The sequence below is a fragment of the Triticum dicoccoides genome, chromosome 6B (assembly GCF_002162155.2).
Source record: "Triticum dicoccoides isolate Atlit2015 ecotype Zavitan chromosome 6B, WEW_v2.0, whole genome shotgun sequence".
Lineage (NCBI taxonomy): Eukaryota > Viridiplantae > Streptophyta > Magnoliopsida > Poales > Poaceae > Triticum > Triticum dicoccoides.
In genome coordinates, this window is record NC_041391.1 from 565,207,795 (window position 1) to 565,229,435 (window position 21,641).

Sequence of the window (21,641 nt, forward strand, 5' to 3'; positions counted from 1 at the left end):
TCAGCACATGTTCAGCTCGGGGACGTCCCTCGTACTCTTGATCGAGTTGAGGCCGAGGGAGAGTTTCGTCATCACGACGGCATGGTGACGGTGATGATGAAGTTACCAGCGTAGGGCTTCGCCTAAGCACTACGACGATATGACCGAGGTGTATAACTGTGGAGGGGGCACCACACACGGCTAAACAATGTCAACTTGTGTGTCTATGGGGTGCCCCACTCCCCCGTATATAAAGGAGTGGAGGAGGGGGGAGGGTCGGCCCTCGATGGCATGCCCTAGAGGAGTCCTACTACCACCGGGAGTAGGATTCCCCCCCTTCCCTAGTTGGGCTAGGACAGAAGGAAGGGGGGGAGAGGGAGGAAGGAAAGGCGGGGCCGACCACCCACCCAATTCGGATTGGGCTTGGGGGGGGCGCCCTCCACCTGGCCGCCTCCTCCTCTCTCCCACTAGCAAGAGGAGTACCATCACTAGGGTGCAATTGGAGATGGAGCTACATGGGTGGCCCAATAAGGCCCATATACTTCCCTGGGGGTTCCGGTAACCTCCCAGTACTCCAGTATATGCCCGAACTCACCCGGAACCATTCCAATGTCCAAACATAGGCTTCCAATATATCAATCTTCATGTCTCGACCATTTCGAGACTCCTCGTCATGTCCGTGATCACATACGGGATTCCGAACTATCTTCGGTACATCAAAACACATAAACTCATAATACCAATCGTCATCCAAAGTTAAGCGTGCGGATCCTACGGGTTCAAGAACTATGTAGACATGACCGAGACACGTCTCCGGTCAATAACCAATAGCGGAACCTGGATGCTCATATTGGTTCCTACATATTCTACGAAGATCTTTATCGGTCAAACCGCATAACAACATACGTTGTTCCCTTTGTCATCGGTATGTTACTTGCCCGAGATTCGAACGTCGGTATCTCAATACCTAGTTCAATCTCGTTACCAGCAAGTATCTTTACTCATTCTGTAATACTTTATCCCACAACTAACTCATTAGTCACAATTCTTGCAAGGCTTATAGTGATGAGTATTACCGAGAGGGCCCAGAGATACCTCTCCGAAACACGGAGTGACAAATCCTAATCTTGATCTATGCCAACCCAAGAAACACCTTCGGAGACACCTGTAGAGCACCTTTATAATCACCCTTTTACGTTGTGATGTTTGGTAGCACACAAAGTGTTCCTCTGGTATTCGGGAGTTGCATAATCTCATAGTCTGAGGAACTTGTATAAGTCATGAAGAAAGCCGTAGCAATGAAACTAACACGATCATAATGCTAAGCTAACGGATGGCTCATGTCCATCACATCATTCTCCTAATGATGTGATCCCGTTCATCAAATGACAAACATGTCTATGGTTAGGAAACATAACCATCTTTGATTAACGAGCTAGTCAAGTAGAGGCATACTAGATACTATAGGTTTTGTCTATGTATTCACACATGTACTAAGTTTCCGGTTAATACAATTCGCGCATGAATAATAAACATTTATCATGAATTAAGGACATAAACAATAACTTTATTATTGCCTCTAGGGCATATTTCCTTCACTCCACCATTCTTTCCTCTCCTTCCCTTTCTTTCTCCGACCCGGCCTTGAGCTAGAGTGGCACTTCTCTCCCCTCTCATCTTCCCCATCACCATCCTCCTAGAGACTAATGGAAGATAGAGATGCATGCTAAATCTTGATATCCTTGGTGTTGTTTCCTAATTTCCTCTCGCTCACTTCTCATTTCCCGTGAGCACCGTGTAACACTGCGCCAAACTAAAGGGCTTGTTCACGTTCCTCTTGCTCTTTTGCTCGGATAGATCTTGGATGTAGATGTCATACTCTTCAATTGGCACTCACTTGATGGTTGTTCACTTGAAAAATTTTCTTGATTGCATTTTTTATGTGAACAAGAACACCACAACCAAAAATGATTCTAGATTTGTTCCACAGAGGGGTTTGTCAAGAAGTAGAACAATATCCATGGATAATTTGGCTCACGTGGTTCAATTCAATAACATTGACTTGACCACACACAAGGAGATCAACAAACACGAGGGAGTGAGTGAGCAGGAAATTAGGTCCAAGAGAAACACCATTGAATTGAGTACCGGACATGGCTATTGTAAATAAATAGTAAGATCATTAATGACCAGGACAAAAACATAAGGAGAGAGGGGACAACCTTGTTTTATACCTAACGTGATGCAGAAGCGATCCTAAGATTGCTTTGTATAATAACAAAGAAGTAGGGATGGAATCCACGCATGAACCAAGTTGATAAAAAGTCCATGCAACCATTTCAGAGAGAGAGAGAGAGAGAGTAACAAAGTTCCACTCTAGTCAATCAAAAAGTTTAGCTATATCAATTCTAAACAGCAAGGCAAGATTTCTTCCATGGAGCTAAGATTAAAAGAATGAGTGATCTCTTGAGCTTCGGCCCATTCGAATTGTGATTTTCACGGTGAGTCTAGATTATTCGTGTTGTGATTCCATACAATTTCTATTTGTCACTGTCTTCGCAAGTTGTCGTGCATTTGCACAACGAGGCCCATTATGGATTGGGCCAACTAACGGGGTGGGCGGGCCAGTTTATTTTCTTGTTATCATGTTAATTCTTTTCTTGTTTTCTTCTATCAATGTTGTGTAGTTTCCGTCCACCTTTTATATTTTCTAAGGATATGAAATTACTTAAAGTTGATGAGTCTGATTATTTTGTGATTTTAAAATTTTATGAACATTATTTGAAGTACATTAACATTTCTTATATCTAAGGATAAATTTTTATAATAAACATTTTTCCAAATTTTATGTTTAAACACTTTTTCAATTGTTTGTGAATATATTTTAATCCATTGATAGATTTTGAAAATAGGATCATTTTCCCAAGACATTCTATAAATTCATTAACCTTTCTAACATTTCGAGAATAAGATTAAAAAATTTTGATTCTTAAAATATTTTATTTTTTAAATCTTATAATTACATTTTTATATACAATTAGATGAGCCAATTTATTTTGATAGAAATCAACTGAAAAATCAAAAGGAAAAAAAGGGAAGAATAGCGGGAGTTCTCTATGCAACTGTATTATTATTATATTTCCTTGTTCATGATAATTGTCTTTTATTCATGCTATAACTGTATTATCCGGAAATCGTAATACACGTGTGAATACATAGACCACAATATGTCCCTAGTGAGCCTCTAGTTGACTAGCTCGTTGTGATCAACAGATAGTCATGGTTTCCTGGCTATGGACATTGGATGTCGTTGATAACGGGATCACATCATTAGGAGAATGATGTGATGGACAAGACCCAATCCTAAGCCTAGCACAAAGATCGTGTAGTTCGTTTGCTAGAGCTTTGCCAATGTCAAGTATCTCTTCCTTCGACCATGAGAGCGTGTAACTCCTGGATACCGTAGGAGTGCTTTGGGTGTATCAAACGTCACAACGTAACTGCGTGACTATAAAGGTGCACTACAGGTATCTCCGAAAGTATCTATTGTTTCATGCGGATCGAGACTGGGATTTGTCACTCCGTGTAAACGAAGAGGTATCTCTGGGCCCACTCGGTAGGACATCATCATATGCGCAATGTGACCAAGGAGTTGATCACGGGATGATGTGTTACGGAACGAGTAAAGTGACTTGCCGGTAACGAGATTGAACAAGGTATTGGATACCGACGATCAAATCTCGGGCAAGTAACATACCGATAGACAAAGGGAATTGAATACGGGATTGATTAAGTCCTTGACATCGTGGTTCATCCGATGAGATCATCGTGGAACATGTGGGAGCCATCATGGGTATCCAGATCCCGTTGTTGGTTATTGACCGGAGAACGTCTCGGTCATGTCTGCATGTCTCCCGAACCCGTAGGGTCTACACACTTAAGGTTCGATGACGCTAGGGTTATAAAGGAAGTTTGTATGTGGTTACCGAATGTTGTTCGGAGTCCCGGATGAGATCCCGGACGTCACGAGGAGTTCTGGAATGGTCCGGAGGTAAAGATTTATATATGGGAAGTCCTATTTTGGCCACCGGATGTTCGGGATTTTTCGGTATTGTACCGGGAAGGTTCTAGAAGGTTCCGGAGTGGGGCCCACCTGCATGGGGGGACCCACATGAACGTGGGTAGTGGGGGCAAGGCCCCACACCCCTGGTCAAGGCGCACCAAGATCCCCCCTTAGAAGGAATAAGATCATATCCCGAAGGGATAAGATCAAGATCCCTAAAAAGGGGGGATAACAATCGGTGGGGAAGGAAATGATGGGATTTCTTTCCTCCCACCTTGGCCAACGCCCCAATGGACTTGGAGGGCAAGAAACCAGCCCCTCCACCCCTATATATAGTGGGGAGACGCATGGGAGCTTTAGACGAAGTTCTGGCGCAGCCCTCCCCGTCTCCCAAGTCGTCCTCCTCCCCCGTGGTGCTTGGCGAAGCCCTGCAGGATTGCCACGCTCCTCCACCACCACCACGCCGTTGTGCTGCTGCTGGATGGAGTCTTCCTCAACCTCTCCCTCTCTCCTTGCTGGATCAAGGTGTGGGATACGTCACCGGGCTGTACGTGTGTTGAACGCGGAGGTGCCGTGCGTTCGGCACTCGATCATCGGTGATTTGAATCACGACGAGTACGACTTCATCAACCCCGTTCACTTGAACGCTTCCGCTTAGCGATCTACAAGGGTATGTAGATGCACTCTCCTTCTACTCGTAGCTGGTTTCTCCATAGATAGATCTTGGTGACGCGTAGGAAAATTTTGAATTTCTGCTACGTTCCCCAACAGTGGCATCATGAGCTAGGTCTATTGCGTAGATTCTTTGCACGAGTAGAACACAAAGTAGTTGTGGGCGTTGATGTTGTTCAATATACTTACCGTTACTAGTCCAGTCTTGTTTCGACGGTATTGTGGGATGAAGCGGCCCGGACCGACCTTACACGTACTCTTACGTGAGACAGGTTCCACCGATTGACATGCACTTGGTGCATAAGGTGGCTAGCGGGTGCCAGTCTCTCCCACTTTAGTCGGAACGGATTCGATGAAAAGGGTCCTTATGAAGGGTAAATAGCAATTGGCATATCACGTTGTGGTTTTGCGTAGGTAAGAAACGTTCTTGCTAGAAACCCATAGCAGCCACGTAAAACATGCAAACAACAATTAGAGGACGTCTAACTTGTTTTTGCAGGGTATGCTATGTGATGTGATATGGCCAAAAGGATGTGATGAATGATATATGTGATGCATGAGATTGATCATGTTCTTGTAATAGGATTCACGACTTGCATGTCGATGAGTATGACAACCGGCAGGAGCCATAGGAGTTGTCTTTATTTATTGTATGACCTGCGTGTCATTGAAGAACGCCATGTAAACTACTTTACTTTATTGCTAAACGCGTTAGTCATAGAAGTAGAAGTAGTCGTTGGCGTGACAACTTCATGAAGACACGATGATGGAGATCATGATGATGGAGATCATGGTGTCATGCCGGTGACAAGATGATCATGGAGCCCCGAAGATGAAGATCAAAGGAGCTATATGATATTGGCCATATCATGTCACTACTCTATTTGATTGCATGTGATGTTTATCATGTTTATGCATCTTGTTTGCTTAGAACGACGGTAGTAAATAAGATGATCCCTTACAACAATTTCAAGAAGTGTTCTCCCCTAACTGTGCACCATTGCTACAGTTCGTCACTTCTAAGCACCACGTGATGATCGGGTGTGATGGATTCTTACGTTCACATACAACGGGTGTAAGACAGTTTTACACAGCGAAAACACTTAGGGTTAACTTGACGAGCCTAGCATGTACAGACATGGCCTCGGAACACGGAGACCGAAAGGTCGAGCATGAGTCGTATAGTAGATACGATCAACATGAAGATGTTCACCGATGATGACTAGTCCGTCTCACGTGATGATCGGACACGGCCTAGTTGACTCGGATCATGTAATCACTTAGATGACCAGAGGGATGTGTATCTGAGTGGGAGTTCATAAGATGAACTTAATTATCCTGAACATAGTCAAAAGACCTTTTGCAAATTATGTCGTAGCTCACGCTTTAGTTCTACTGTTTTAGATATGTTCCTAGAGAAAATATAGTTGAAAGTTGATAGTAGCGATTATGCGAACAGTAGAAAGCTTATGTCCTTAATGCACTGCTCAGTGTGCTGAACCCCAAACGTTGTTTGTGGATGTTTCGAACATCGAACATACACGTTTTGATAACTACGTGATAGTTCAGTAAAATGGTTTAAGTAGAGGCACCAAAGACGTTTTCGAAACATCACGGAACATATGAGATGTTTCGAGGGCTGAAATTGGGATTTCAGGCTCATGCTCACGTCAAGAGGTATAAGACCTCCGACGATTCTCTTAGCCTGCAAACTAAGGGAGAAAATCTCAATCGTTGAGCTTGTGCTCAGATTGTCTGAGTGCAACAATCACTTGAATTGAGTGGGAGTTGATCTTCCAAATGAGATAGTGATGTTTCTCCAAAGTCATTGCCACCGAGCTGCTAGAGCTTCGTGATGAACTATAACATATCAGGGATAAATAAGATGATCCTTGAGGTATTCACGATGTTTGACACCGTGAAAGTAGAAATCAAGAAGGAGCATCAATTGTTGATGGTTGGTGAAACCACTAGTTTCAAGAAGGGCAAGGGCAAGAAGGGATACTTCATGAAACGGCAAATCAGCTGCTGCTCCAGTGAAGAAACCCAAGGTTGAACCCAAACCCGAGACTAAGTGCTTCTGTAATAAGGGGAACAGTCACTAGAGCAGAATTACCCTAGATACTTGGTAGATGAGAAGGCTGGCAAGGTCGATAGAAGTATATTGGATATACATTATGTTAATGTCTACTTTACTAGTACTCCTAGTAGCACCAGGGTATAAGATACCGGTTCGGTTGCTAAGTGTTAGTAACTCGAAATAAAAGCTACGGCATAAACGGAGACTAGCTAAAGGTGAGCTGACGATATGTGTTGGAAGTGTTTCCAATGTTGATATGATCAAGCATCGCACGCTCCCTCTACCATCGAGATTTGGTGTTTGCGTTGAGCATAGACATGATTGGATTATGTCTATCGCAATACGGTTATTCATTTAAAGAGAATAATGGTTACTCTATTTATTTGAATAATACCTTCAATGGTCTTGCACCTAAAATGAATGGTTCATTGAAATCTCGATCGTAGTGATACACATGTTCATGCCAAAAGATAGTAATGATAGTACCACCTATTTGTGGCACTGCCACATAAGTCATATCGGTATAAAATGCATGAAGAAGCTCCATGTTGATGGATCTTTGGACTCACTCATTTTTGAAAAGTTTGAGACATGCGAACCATGTCTATTGGTATATATGCATGAAGAAACTCCATGCAAATGGACCGTTTGAACTCACTTGATTTTGAATCACTTGAGATATGCAAATCATACCACATGGGCAAGATGACTGAAAAGCCTCGGTTTCAGTAAGATGGAACAAGATAGCAACTTGTTGGAAGTAACACATTTTGATGTGTGTAGTCCAATGAGTGCTGAGGCATGCAGTGAATATCATTATGTTCTTACTTCACAGATGATTCGAGTAGATGTTGAATATATTTACTTGATGAAACACAAGTCTGAATTATTGAATGGTTCAAGTAATTTCAGAGTAAAGTTGAAGATCATCGTGACAAGAGGATAAAATGTCTATGATAAGATCATAGAGATGAGTATCTGAGTTACGAGTTTTGGCACACAATTAAGACATTGTGGAAATTGTTTCGCAATTAATACCGCCTGGAACACCATAGTGTGATGGTGTGTCCGAACATCATAACTGCACCCTATTGGATATGATGGATACCATGATGTCTCTTATCGAATTACCACTATCGTTCATGGGTTAGGCATTAGAGACAACCACATTCACTTTAAATAGGGCACCACGTAATTCCGTTGAGATGACACCGTATGAATTATGGTTTAGAGAAACCTAAGTTGTCGTTTCTTAAAAGTTTGGGGCTACGACGCTTATGTGAAAAAGTTTCAGGCTGATAAGCTAGAACCCAAAGCGGATAAATGCATCTTCATAGGACACCCAAAACAGTTGGGTATACCTCCTGTCTCAGATCCAAAAGCAATAAAGGATTGTTCCTTGAATCAGGTCCTTTCTCGAGGAAAGGTTTCTCTCAAAAGAATTGAGTGGGAGGATGGTGGAGACTTGATGAGGTTATTGAACCATCACTTCAACCAGTATGTAGCAGGGCACAGGAAGTTGTTCCCGTGGCACCTACACCAATTGAAGTGGAAGCTTATGATAGTGATCATGAAACTTCAGATCAAGTCACTCCCAAACCTCGTAGGATGACAAGGATGCGTACTACTTGAGAGTGGTACGTAATCCTGTCTTGGAAGTCATGTTGCTAGACAACAACGAGCCTACGAGCTATGGAGAAGCGATGGTGGGCCCGGATTCCGATAAATGGCTTGAGGCCATAAAATCCGAGAGAGGATCCATGTATGAAAACAAAGTGAAGACTTTGGCAGAACGGCTCGATGGTCGTAAGGCAAATGAGTACAGATGGATTTTAAAAGGAAGACAGACAATGATGGTAAGAATTACCATTAAGAAAGCTCGACTTGTCGTTAAGATGTTTTCCGACAAGTTCAAGGAGTTGACTACGATGAGATTTTCTCACTCGTAGCGATGCTAAGAGTCTGTTGGAATTATATTAGCGATTACTGCATTATTTATGAAATCTTGCAGATAGGATGTCAAAACATTGTTTCCTCGACGATTTTCTTGAGGAAAGGTTGTATGTGATACAACCGGAAGGTTTTGTCAATCCCGAAAGATGCTAATAAGTATGCAAAGCTCCAGCAATCCTTCTAAGGACTGGAGTGAGCATCTCGGAGTTGGAATGTATGCTTTGATGATGATCAAAGATTTGGGGTTTGTACAAAGTTTATGAGAAACTTGTATTTCCAAAGAAGTGAGTGGGAGCACTATATAATTTCTGATGAGTATATGTTGTTGACATATTGATGATCAGAAATGATGTAGAATTTCTAGAAAGCATATAGGGTTATTTTGAAAGTGTTTTTCAATGAAAGCCTGGATTAAGCTACTTGAACATTGAGCATCAAGATCTATAAGGATAGATCAAAATGCTTAATAATACTTTCAAATGAGCACATACCTTGACATGATCTTGAAGGTGTTCAAGATGGACCAGTCAAAGAAGGAGTTCTTGCCTGAGTTGTAAGGTACGAAGTTAAGACTTAAAGCTCGACCTCGGCAGAATAGAGAGAAAGGACGAAGGTCGTCCCCTATGCTTAAGACATAGGCTCTACAGTATGCCATGCTGAGTACCGCACCTGAAATGTGCCTTGCCATGAGTCAGTCAAGGGGTACAAGAGTGATCCATGAATGGATCACAGACAGCGGTCAAAGTTATCCTTGGTAACTAGTGGACTAAGGAATTTTCTCGATTATGGAGGTGGTAAAAGAGTTCGTCGTAAAGGTTACGTCGATGCAAGCTTAACACCTATCCGGATAGCTCTAAGAAGAGATACCGGATACGTATTATGGGGCAACAATTTAGAATAGCTCCAAGTAGAACAGTTATTTGGAATAGCTCCAAATAGAGCGTGGTAGCTACATCTAGGAGATGACATAGAGATTTGTAAAGCACACACGGATCTGAAAAGTTCGGACCCGTTGACTAAAACCTCTCTCACAAGCAACATGATCAAACCTAAAACTCTTGGGTATTAGTCACATGGCGATGTGACCTGTGAGTGTTAATCACATGGCGATGTGAACTAGATTATTGACTCTAGTGCAAGTGGGAGACTGTTGGAAATATGCCCTAGAGGCAATAATAAAAGTGTTATTATTATATTTCCTTGTTCATGATAATTGTCTTTTATTCATGCTATAACTGTATTATCCGGAAATCGTAATACACGTGTGAATACATAGACCACAATATGTCCCTAGTGAGCCTCTAGTTGACTAGCTCGTTGTGATCAACAGATAGTCATGGTTTCCTGGCTATGGACATTGGATGTCGTTGATAACGGGATCACATCATTAGGAGAATGATGTGATGGACAAGACCCAGTCCTAAGACTAGCACAAAAGATCGTGTAGTTCATTTGCTAGAGCTTTGCCAATGTCAAGTATCTCTTCCTTCGACCATGAGAGCGTGTAACTCCTGGATACCGTAGGAGTGCTTTGGGTGTATCAAACGTCACAACGTAACTGGGTGACTATAAAGGTGCACTACAGGTATCTCCGAAAGTATCTATTGTTTTATGCGGATCGAGACTGGGATTTGTCACTCCGTGTAAACGGAGAGGTATCTCTGGGCCCACTCGGTAGGACATCATCATATGCGCAATGTGACCAAGGAGTTGATCACGGGATGATGTGTTACGGAACGAGTAAAGTGACTTGCCGGTAACGAGATTGAACAAGGTATTGGATACCGACGATTGAATCTCGGGCAAGTAACATACCGATAGACAAAGGGAATTGAATACGGGATTGATTAAGTCCTTGACATCGTGGTTCATCCGATGAGATAATCGTGGAACATGTGGGAGCCATCATGGGTATCCAGATCCCGCTGTTGGTTATTGACCGGAGAACGTCTCGGTCATGTCTGCATGTCTCCCGAACCCGTAGGGTCTACACACTTAAGGTTCGATGACGCTAGGGTTATAAAGGAAGTTTGTATGTGGTTACCGAATGTTGTTCGGAGTCCCGGATGAGATCCCAGACGTCACGAGGAGTTCCGGAATGGTCCGGAGGTAAAGATTTATATATGGGAAGTCCTATTTTGGCCACCGGAAAATGTTCGGGATTTTTCGGTATTGTATCGGGAAGGTTCTAGAAGGTTCCGGAGTGGGGCCCACCTGCATGGGGGGACCCACATGAACGTGGGTAGTGGGGGCAAGGCCCCACACCCCTGGTCAAGGCGCACCAAGATCCCCCCTTAGAAGGAATAAGATCATATCCCGAAGGGATAAGATCAAGATCCCTAAAAAGGGGGGATAACAATCGGTGGGGAAGGAAATGATGGGATTTCTTTCCTCCCACCTTGGCCAACGCCCCAATGGACTTGGAGGGCAAGAAACCAGCCCCTCCACCCCTATATATAGTGGGGAGACGCATGGGAGCTTTAGACGAAGTTCTGGCGCAGCCCTCCCCCTCTCCCAAGTCGTCCTCCTCTCCCGTGGTGCTTGGCGAAGCCCTGCAGGATTGCCACGCTCCTCCACCACCACTACGCCGTTGTGCTGCTGCTGGATGGAGTCTTCCTCAACCTCTCCCTCTCTCCTTGCTGGATCAAGGCGTGGGATACGTCACCGGGCTGTACGTGTGTTGAACGCGGAGGTGCCGTGCGTTCGGCACTCGATCATCGGTGATTTGAATCACGACGAGTACGACTTCATCAACCCCGTTCACTTGAACGCTTCCGCTTAGCGATCTACAAGGGTATGTAGATGCACTCTCCTTCTACTCGTAGCTGGTTTCTCCATAGATAGATCTTGGTGACACGTAGGAAAATTTTGAATTTCTGCTACGTTCCCCATCAGGGGGGGCACAACCCACTAACCTCTCCTATGCGTTTCGTCGACAATCTATCAATGAGATCGGGAGCTATATGTCGCCTGAAATGATTCCTATTACAACTCGCCTACAAACCGCACTAGTTTTTCCCCATTTGTTTTATATCATGTTTTTTCACTAGTTTTGCATCGGTTTTCTTCTGGTATTATTTAGTTTTTCTTCTATTTTTCAGTGGTTTTCTTCGTTTCACCCTCTTGTTTTTTGTTTTTGTCTTTTTCTACAGTTTCCTTGTTTCTTTCTTTGGTTTTCACCGGTTTACTTTGTTTTTTTGCGTTTTTAAATTTTATTTTAATCTTCAGATACATAATTAACATTTATTAAATTATATATTTTGATGTCAACTTTTTTCATACACATTGTGCATTTTTTGTACACATATAAGGATTTTTAAATACATGATAAATAAATTTTTTCAGACATAAAGTACTTGTTTTGAAAACTTTTTTCAAATACATGTTGAAAGATTTTATTTTATGATATGAAATGCGTTTAAATTTTTTATTATGCAAATAATTTTATACACTTTTTTTTTTGAAATATTACAAACATTTTGATTGAAACGCGCGGACATTTTTTTAAATGTAACATACTTTTTTGAATGGTATGAAACTTTTCTGAACTGCGCAAACAATATTTTTATGTTGTATATTATTTTGAATGGTTTATTCATATTTCTGTAAGTTACACGTGAATTGCTTGAAAAACATGATTTATTTTAATGCCACATATATTGTTTTTGAATTGCTCATTCATTTTCTAAAAGTTGATCGAACATTTTTTTTACATTGCATTTTTAAAATGTAATAATCACTTTTTTAAATTAACTAATGTATTTCTTATAATATCTCTACTATTAAAGAGGATCGAACGTCGTGATGATTCGACCTCATTCGATCCCCACCTCCCCTTTCCTACGACGACCATGACGTGATGGGCCACGCCCTTGGCATCCAAAATCCAAGCCCACCATCCCAAGGTAACCCAGTTGCACAGCCGGCCTGTCCGTTGTTTGGGTTACTCATGTCCCACGTTTTTTCCCCACGATCCAACCATCAGAAGCAAACTCACGCACACCCATCTCCCCCAGACCCCCACCCCCGTACCTCTTCCCAACCGCAGCCGCCGATTCAGCCAGAAGTCGCCAATCTGCTCTTCCACTCCTTTATCCTCATCATATCGCCGCAAAGATCTCCTCTCCCACTCTCGTTCCCTTGCTACGGTGCAGATCTCATCCGTACTACAGCCACAACGCCGTGGACACTGGACACCACCACCACATCCTTGGCGGCACTCCCTTCTGCTGGTGGCAGCTCAACGATTGCTTGCTACCGTTGTGGCACTGGCGGTTTATGATGCTGCTGGGTCACCGTTGTGGCGCCGCCGACGAACCGCGAGCCCGTACACCGGCGTTGTCCCCTCCGCGTGGGCCGACCTAGACGGAAGGCAACGGATCCAGCACCTTTCACCTCCAACGGCGCGGCCTCCTCAACTGAGCGGCGACGGCTGGACCTCCTCCGACTAGGTGGTAGGACGAAATCCATCCCTCTCTTGCTTCTTGAGTTGGTTCAACTTTTTTGGGCCGATTTGGTTTACTTGCATGGACGAAATCCCTTCCTCTCTTTACTTAATTCACTTGTGATCCAACCCTTGTATAAAATAGGGTACAAGACATAGGTAAAGATTGTTGAGGGTAGAATAAATAGGTACAGATCGTATGGTGTTGAATGTTCTTTACTTTTTCCTATATAAATACAACAACGATGTACATATAAAAGGTCTTCTTACATGTAATTATATGGCATACAAATAAGTCTTGCATGTGATTGTTAGCATGTTGGGTTTGTGAAGTGTGAGCAGTAGCCAACGCATATATTCCTTGTGTGATTTTGATAGCTTGGTGAGGAGCTCGATGCGGGAGGGCGACCTGCAGCAGCGTCGGCGACAGCGACAGACGACTCCCTTACCCTTGCACCCCATCTTCTCCATGTATCATGCACTCTCGCACCGGTATATGGCATACAAATAAGTCTTGCATGTGATTGTTAGCATGTTGGGTTTTTGAAGTATGAGCATAGCCAACGCATATATTCCTCATGTGATTTTGATAGCTTGGTGAGGAGCTCGATGCGGGAGGGCGACCTGCAGCAGCGTCCGCGGCAGCGACAGACGACTCCCTTACCCTTGCACCCCATCTTCTCCCTGTATCATGCACTCTCGCACCGGGGCACACCATCTTTGTCCTCTCTAATGGCTCCTCCCCCATCACTACTACTACACCGGTGTCATGCTAGCCAAGATTGTCGCCGGGGCCAACATAAGAGTAAGAGTTCATGACACATACGAGTTCTAAAATTACTGGTCTCAATGTTTAGTGCACCTAAAACTGCTTTGGTGCAGTAGAAAGAATGAGAAATATAGGGCCCAGCGGAGCAAAGGAAAAGTGTAACAGAAATTAGAGAGTTGGAGGGTTCTCAGACTATCAGAGATTGAAAAGCCCCAAGGATAAGAAGCATTTGGAGCTGCAAAAATGTGACATATATTTCTTTAAATATTCACATCATGTATTGTGACCGATTTTTCTTTTTGAAGGAACCAGGGATTAATTACAATTGGAAAATGTGACATATATTTCTTGAAATATTCACATCATGTACTGTGACTGATTTTTCTTTTTGAATGAACCGGGGACTAATTACAATTGGATGTAATCTCGACATATAGCTACGCCAACAGAGGTTGTTGGATGTCAACATCTAATCACAACATCTTTGTATTTATTACAAACTCTAATTTTCTTGGATTTACTAGCATTTTCATGGAAAGACAATACAGTATTTGTTTCCAATGGTATCAATTTGTATCACTGTTGTTGTATTCCATCTTGACTAGAGATTATGCTAGAATGAGTGAACTGCTACCATCCGACAATGTGAAGGTGAGACTTGTTTCTTTGTTTTTGAGGTGTTATGTAAAAATTATCATGACATGCGAAATCTGAATCTGGACAGTCTTTTATTCGTGCAACTGAAGTATGTGTGTACGGTGCCTTTTTGAATTGCCATGAAACTTGTACAAAGCGTCTATGAAAAAAATGTCATTTCTGCTGAGTAGTACTGTATCAACCAAATCCGAAAATAGTCATTGGAAATGATAAGTGCTTCACGAAGGCTGCAACATATTGTATCAAGTAGGAACTCGATGCTTGATTGGCAAAATTATGAAGTTTGTGCCATAAATGTAGATTGTACTGAAGGTTTCATGTTTGTGGCTCAGATTTTTGAATTTTTCACAAGTTCAGTAGCAAACATGCGTGTACAAAAGTGTTTAAATGGCTGTCTGGATCAGTGCATGACCATGTAGATGTATCACTTAGCCTTTTGGTTTTAAATGCACGTATAGAATAAGCTGGTAAGATATGAACACCTATTTTTATTAACATGTTTACTTAGAAGTTCTCATGAAGTTTGAGAAATCTTCATGAGAATTGGTCTGACTATGTAATTAGAGACGCCATAATGAGCCGATGTTACATGTAAGATATTGAGGTAGTAGGATTGATGCAGTGGGTCAGAGTTGGGGCAGACGACAAGTGCGGTGGATACAGATGCCGCCTAGGTTCTGTTGATATCGACATGGAGGCATACACAGAAGTTTGCTAACTCTATTTCTGGGTTGGCTCTTGAGAGGCAAACCAAAGCCAAGTTCAGGTGCATATATATCTATCCCTTGGGTTTGAGTCCGTAGCTAACTTGGAGCATTGCATATTTTGTTAAATATAGTTAGTTTCTTTAGTTTACTGGCAATTGTGATAAGCAGAGCAGATATGTGCTTGGTTATTTTTTGATTAGTAGCTGGCATGATGTGATTTACTAATTATTATGTTTGGAAAAACTAGACCTGGAGATAGTATGCCTCCCTGCTTTCTGAGGATAGTGACTTGTGTCGTGACCAAATTAAATAGGTTTATATGATAACCTTCTTCATCTATGTTAATTTTCACCTCTGTTTATAGAACTCTGGTTGTGTTAACAATTTGAGACGTCCTTAAAGACCTTGTGGTTGATTGCCATGTCTGCATGATAATTGCTTGCTGAAGTAACTGGTCCTTCAACTGTAGTTAGGGAAATCCATAATCTTCATATACTTAAATCATGGCATTCATCTGTAGATAGTTTTCCTTCCTGTTTTGTGCAACAACTGATTGTGGTGATATACTGTGGCCAAATTGAATGAGCTTATATGATTAACTTCTTCATCCACAATTTCAGTTTGGTTTATGGAAATTAAACTACTGTTTTGTTAAATATAGTTAGTTTCAATTGAATGAGTTTTATGCAGGTTGTCAGATAAATTCTTCTCAGCATCTTATATTCTATATCTTATATAGGTGCCTCGGTTGTCCAAACATTGTAGGGGACATTCTAGGATATTAGTTTGACATAAAATCTGTATTATTGATACAATGTCTCAAGACTCTCAACAAGGCTGGGGTGAATATGCTACAGCTATGTGCTGGACAGTGCCGCCACCGCCGAATTCACTGGAAGATCATCCGCCGTCCGAACGTGCTCCACCTGAGGTATGTAACATTAGCTTTTCCCAAATTATTCTGTAAAATTTCATCTACATTCATAAAAAGTACAGTTCCCCTTGGTCTGGTCTGAAAGACACATATTTGGGTACATAGGTTTCAGTTACTGAAGATATTGCATTGCTATTATTGGTGAATAAGTTCATGAACAAATGAAACTGGAAGATACACCAGATGGTCCAGATATCACAAAAGATAGTGGAGGAAGCGTAGTAGGTTGCTTTTCCATTACATACAGTGATCAGAACTAATGCTTTGCCCTTGTGCTGTAGGAGTAGGACACACCTTTCTGTAGATACGTGTCCACATGCATCATTGTTAAAATAAATTCGAGGCACTCCGCCGATCATCCGAGGACCAAGCAATCACACGAGCACGGCACCGAGATTTTTAACGAGGTTCACCGCTATGGCTACATCCCCGGGGCCTGACTACGGGCGCTCCTCCCCGTGACACCGTCATAATACCGCACACTAGCCACCCGGGCGCCGGCACACACCGCCGGCTCCCTCTTGCGCGCCTGTGCTATTATGTTGGCATAGGTTACATCGTGTGTCTACCCCCGCTATATATGAGAGGCCTAGGATACAAGTGTCCTACTAGGACACGACTCCACATCCTATGTAAACACAATACAACTCATAGTCCAACTGTAACCTACCTTGTACACAATATTCGACACAACTCTAACAAACTCCACCTTGGCGAATATTCTCCACCACCTTGAATTCGTCAATGCGTCAAACTTCCATGTACATTGAACTTGAGTTTATCCCATGAGCACCGCTACTACTCCAAAGACTCCATGTGACTCCACCTACAGCTTGTAGTCCCTTCTTTTCTTGACCACGGTCAACACTCAAGCAAAATTAAGTTCCACATTACTCTAGTTTGCGCTCCCAACTTCCAGAGTATCTGTCACACCCTGATTTTCATGCCACTACACTTAAGCTAACAATCATGATAAAATGTGGTTTGACAAAACCTTTTGAGTGTTTTGGACCTTGCCTTGATTGGTTTTTGTCTGTTGTTTGCAAGTGCTCTAAAAATAAAACAAATCCTCCAACTTTTATACTCCTTCTCCTTGATCCAAAAACCTTTCCCAATGATCATGCCATGTGTATAGGACATAAAAATAATTTCTTGCAAAAATAATTTGGCCAAATAGTATTTTCAAAAATTAGTTTTTCAAAAACCCCTGAATTGAGGTTTGCACTACAAGTACTTAATTAAGGGCAGTAAAAATCTTTCCAAAAATATATTTGACTCCTATTAGATATAGGATACCCAGAAAACACAAAAATATAATTTTGAAAGTTATTTTCCTATTTTATTTAAAAGCTTTTTCTTAAGGCCAGAAATGGTCTTTAATAGGGAAAAATTATTTTATTGATTCAAAAATATTTGACAAAATTTAGGGAAACTCATAGGACATATATTGTCCATATATAAGAGTTTCAACACATGGTCATGTTCAAAATATTGGTCAAATACCTCAAAAACCCTTTCTGGATATTTCAAGCTTTTGAAATATTTACAAAGGAAATATTCTCCACAAATTCCAAGAAAATTCTATCATGTCACATATGACATGTTTGGTGATCTTGACAAGTATCATGTCATGGAGAATAGTATAACTCCATGAAATCCCCTCAAAACCATTTCTGTCCATTTTGAAGTTTGAGCAACTTTACATTGCCAAACATGTCCAAATGTTCTCAAACCTTGTGAACATGCTCAAATGGTCTAATCATTCATCTAGACCAAATGGCACAAGTTGGAGAAAATGTTATATTGATCAAAGTGCCCCAAAACCCTTCCTGTCCAGAACCAAATTTGGACAACTCTACATTGGAAACTTTCTCCTTTTGATCTCAACTTTTGTGGACATGTTCATAACCTTAAATGATGACACTACACCAAGTGGTGCATCAAGGAGCACATATGTGCATGACTAAATCTTGGAAAGTCCATTTCTGCTGATTTCTAGGGTTTACAAAAGTTGCATTGGCAACTTTGCGCAAATGGACTCAATATTGGTGGAACCTATTATTTTATCATACCATATGACCCTGTCAAGCCTCATGAAAAGAGGAGTTCATCTTCTTGCCCAAACCACCATCAAACACCTTCTGGCAGAAATTAAAAATGTATGTTTTGTCCACTTCCACTAATCTCCATGAGTTCTCCTTTTTACCACAGCCCCTCCTAGTCCCCCTCTACCTCTGGTGTGCTTCCCTGCCCGAGAGGCAATGATGAAGGGCGGCAGGGATCCATTTTTCTTCTCTGGACAGGACTTTTTCCTCCCTTTCTCATCTCTCTCTCACTCCTGGCAAGTTCCAGGGCATCCAATGCCATTGTCACATTGTGTACTCCCCCCAGCAACTGCTAGACACAAGTGGGCGCGTGAGGACGCGAGGAAAATCCATGGGTGCCAACCATTTGCGCGCTCTGGAGCACGTCAGCGTGCTCCCGCCCATTGACGCCGCGTCCCCCGACCACCTCGAGCCTCCCCCTTGCGCCAGTTGAGGTGCATCGGCGTTCGCAACACGCCATCGTGCTGCCCCCTCCTCTCTCTTCCTCCTGCTGCCTCCTCTCGCACGCGCACCAGCCGCCCGAGAGCTCCAATGGGCAGCCTCACACGCGCGATGCCTCTGACCCGTCCCCACTCCCTCTCTCTCTTCCTGGCGCCCTACTCCACGCCCACGAGCGCCGCAGACAACCCCGAGCCTCCTCCCGTGGCCACTGCGGCCATTCCCGCGGGTGCCTGTAGGCCACGTCCACGGTGAGCCGTGGCTTCGCCATATAAGGCCGTCCCTGACCTTCCTCTGGAGCTCCTTTGATCTCTCTCTCCCCCGTGAACCCCATGGACCAACCTGCACCTCCTCTCGTGCCCTCCGCCCACCTCCATGGCCGGAGCCATGTCGTCAGGCTCCTCCTAAATTCGCGCTCTATGGCCTCTCCCCTCCCCTTTAGATTCCACTAGAGCATCACCAACCTCCCCAAGGACATCTCCCAATCTCCATTTCTTCCTCTCCGCGGCTGCAGCATCGTGTCCCACCCTCACCATCGCCGCCGTCCGCCGCGGGCGATGCGCTGCTCGCGTCCGACCACCCCAGCGATCGTGGCGCACCTCGACGGATGCGGCACGCTCTCTTGAGCATACCGGTGTGCTGGGCGTCGACGGAGGTGGCCGGTGCCGCCGGGGAGAGCGCCGACGCCACTCGGCCTCGCCTCCTCTGTTTCCCGTCGCGCCGCGCGGGAGGGTTAAGGCGACCTGCCGCTAGGGCCCGCGCATCAGCGACCCAGTGGGCGGGCCCGCCCGTTTAAGTGGAGACGGCTTCCGCCATTACCGCCTCTCCCGCGCGAAGGCATATTTCCAGGAAGCAGCCTCCGACGTGGCCCCTGTGCGCGTGCGGCCGAGCCGCTGGGCCGGCCCAGTGGCGTCCTGCTGCTAAACCTCGCCCAGTGCGCCTCTTAAGGGTAAAGCACTTGTCTGTTTCTTTCCTTATCTTTTTCCAAAAATTTATCAAATCTCCCAAATATTCATATTAATAACTCCAAATTGAATGATTCAAATTTCTGTTGACTCCATAAATCATGTCCTGCCTGTTGGTGCAGCATGCACATTTTTTCCATAACACCTCTCTTCACACAAATCCAATAAAACCCCATTTTCCATTTCTGTGATGAACTTTAGAAAATCACAGAGAGGTCAAATTTAATCCAAATGCCATGATTCAAATTTCCAGATGCTTCTAAGTTCATAACCTAGTTTATGAACATTTTTCTTAATACTTTCTGTGCCACATAATATAATGAGCCATTTCTTCATATTTGTCAACTTTGCAAATTCATAGGAAATTCATTTGAACTCCAAATCCAGTGAAACCAACTCCTAGATGCTTCTAAAATCATGGTTTGTTAAATGGGTGCCTTTGCTCATTTTTCAAAAATATATTTCTGTACACTTCTTGCAAATCCATAAACCCCTTGATTCCATCATATTGAAATGTTCATAAATAACCACTGATCCAATTCCAATGAAACCACTTTGGTTATTCTTCATATAACCAGAGATATTCCATAAAAGTCAAATCCATATTTTTAGAGCACTTTTATTTTGCCCTGTTGTGTTGCTTATTGTGATTGTTTCTGGTGTTAGTTGATGAAGTAGACGGAGTATTTGGAGAAGGACCAGAAGATTTCAAGACTCTGATGAACCAGGCAAGCAGCCCTTTGACCATGTCTATGAAACCCTTTTTATGCATGTCATATAGCACCATATTGTTGTTGCAACGGAATCATGATGAGGTGGTACCCACTTTGATGGTTTGCCACCATACTTCCTCGTTGATACTTGCATTATGCATAACCCTACCTTCTTATGAGGGTTATGATGGTGGGAGTAGATAGGATGCTAAAGTAGTGCTACGCAAAAAGGGACAGGAATATGCATGGTAATGGAGACAAAGTATTTTTCAAAAGACTTTTCGAAAACCCCGTCGGGTGCCACTTATGCCCGAGGGAGATGATGAGATGGGTAACCACTTGATGACGAAGTGGTGTACCGAGGCAAGTGTGTGTGTTGTTTTCGAAAACGGATTAGATTTAAGATTTGTCGACTGTCCCAACCTTACATGCGCGACCACTCTACCCTTATATGGGAAAGGGCATTATTGATTACCTAGACCGATACTAGCTTGGAGCCCGCATTACTAGTGACGGGAGAATTGTTGGTGCGCTCTCTCGGGATGGGGTCGTGCCAGGTAGGGCGGCCAAGAACATTTTTATGGGGCACCGGATACATCGTTGGTACCCCGTGCCAGTATGTGATGAATATGGGAGCAATGCTCCACAATTTTAAGATGTGAAATGTTGGGCACGAGGGTTACTACCAATCGAGTGGACTCCATGTTAGTGTCGTCTAGGGAAAGATAGTGATCGAGTGCTTACCCCGGGTACTTGAGGTATCGCGGGTCGTGGATGACACGGAAGTTCCCCGGATCTGGTGGGTAAAGTGTGCAACCTCTGCAGAGTATAAAACTATTCGAATAGCCATGTCCACGGTCAAGGACAGTTGGGCGGTGCTGCTTAAACTATGTCCAGAGTTTACAAACCAGTGTGTGTGTTTGGATAACTACTTGGGTCAAGTCAAAGGACTTGACGTGATTGAGATGGGTTGGTGCCCACTCTATTTATATTGATATCTGTAACCTGTCCTCATGGTTACTTGAATTCTGCTGATGCATGTCTTACAAGTTGTTGAACATGTCATTGCACTCAAAACTAGCTTTCTGCAAAAAAATTACCTATATCATGCATTGTTGTATCTTGAACCAAAACATGGGTTGCTTGCGAGTACATTCAGAGT

General features: G+C 43.2%; 1 long non-coding RNA gene across 1 annotated transcript; it reads left to right on the top strand.

Annotated features, from left to right (window-relative positions):
* The first annotated feature begins 12,748 nt into the window (after window positions 1–12,748).
* LOC119326690 lies at window positions 12,749–15,227 on the top strand. Its single transcript, XR_005158116.1, has 3 exons — window positions 12,749–13,201; window positions 13,570–13,683; window positions 13,785–15,227. It is a non-coding gene; the product is annotated as an uncharacterized LOC119326690 (long non-coding RNA).
* The last annotated feature ends 6,414 nt before the right edge of the window (window positions 15,228–21,641 follow it).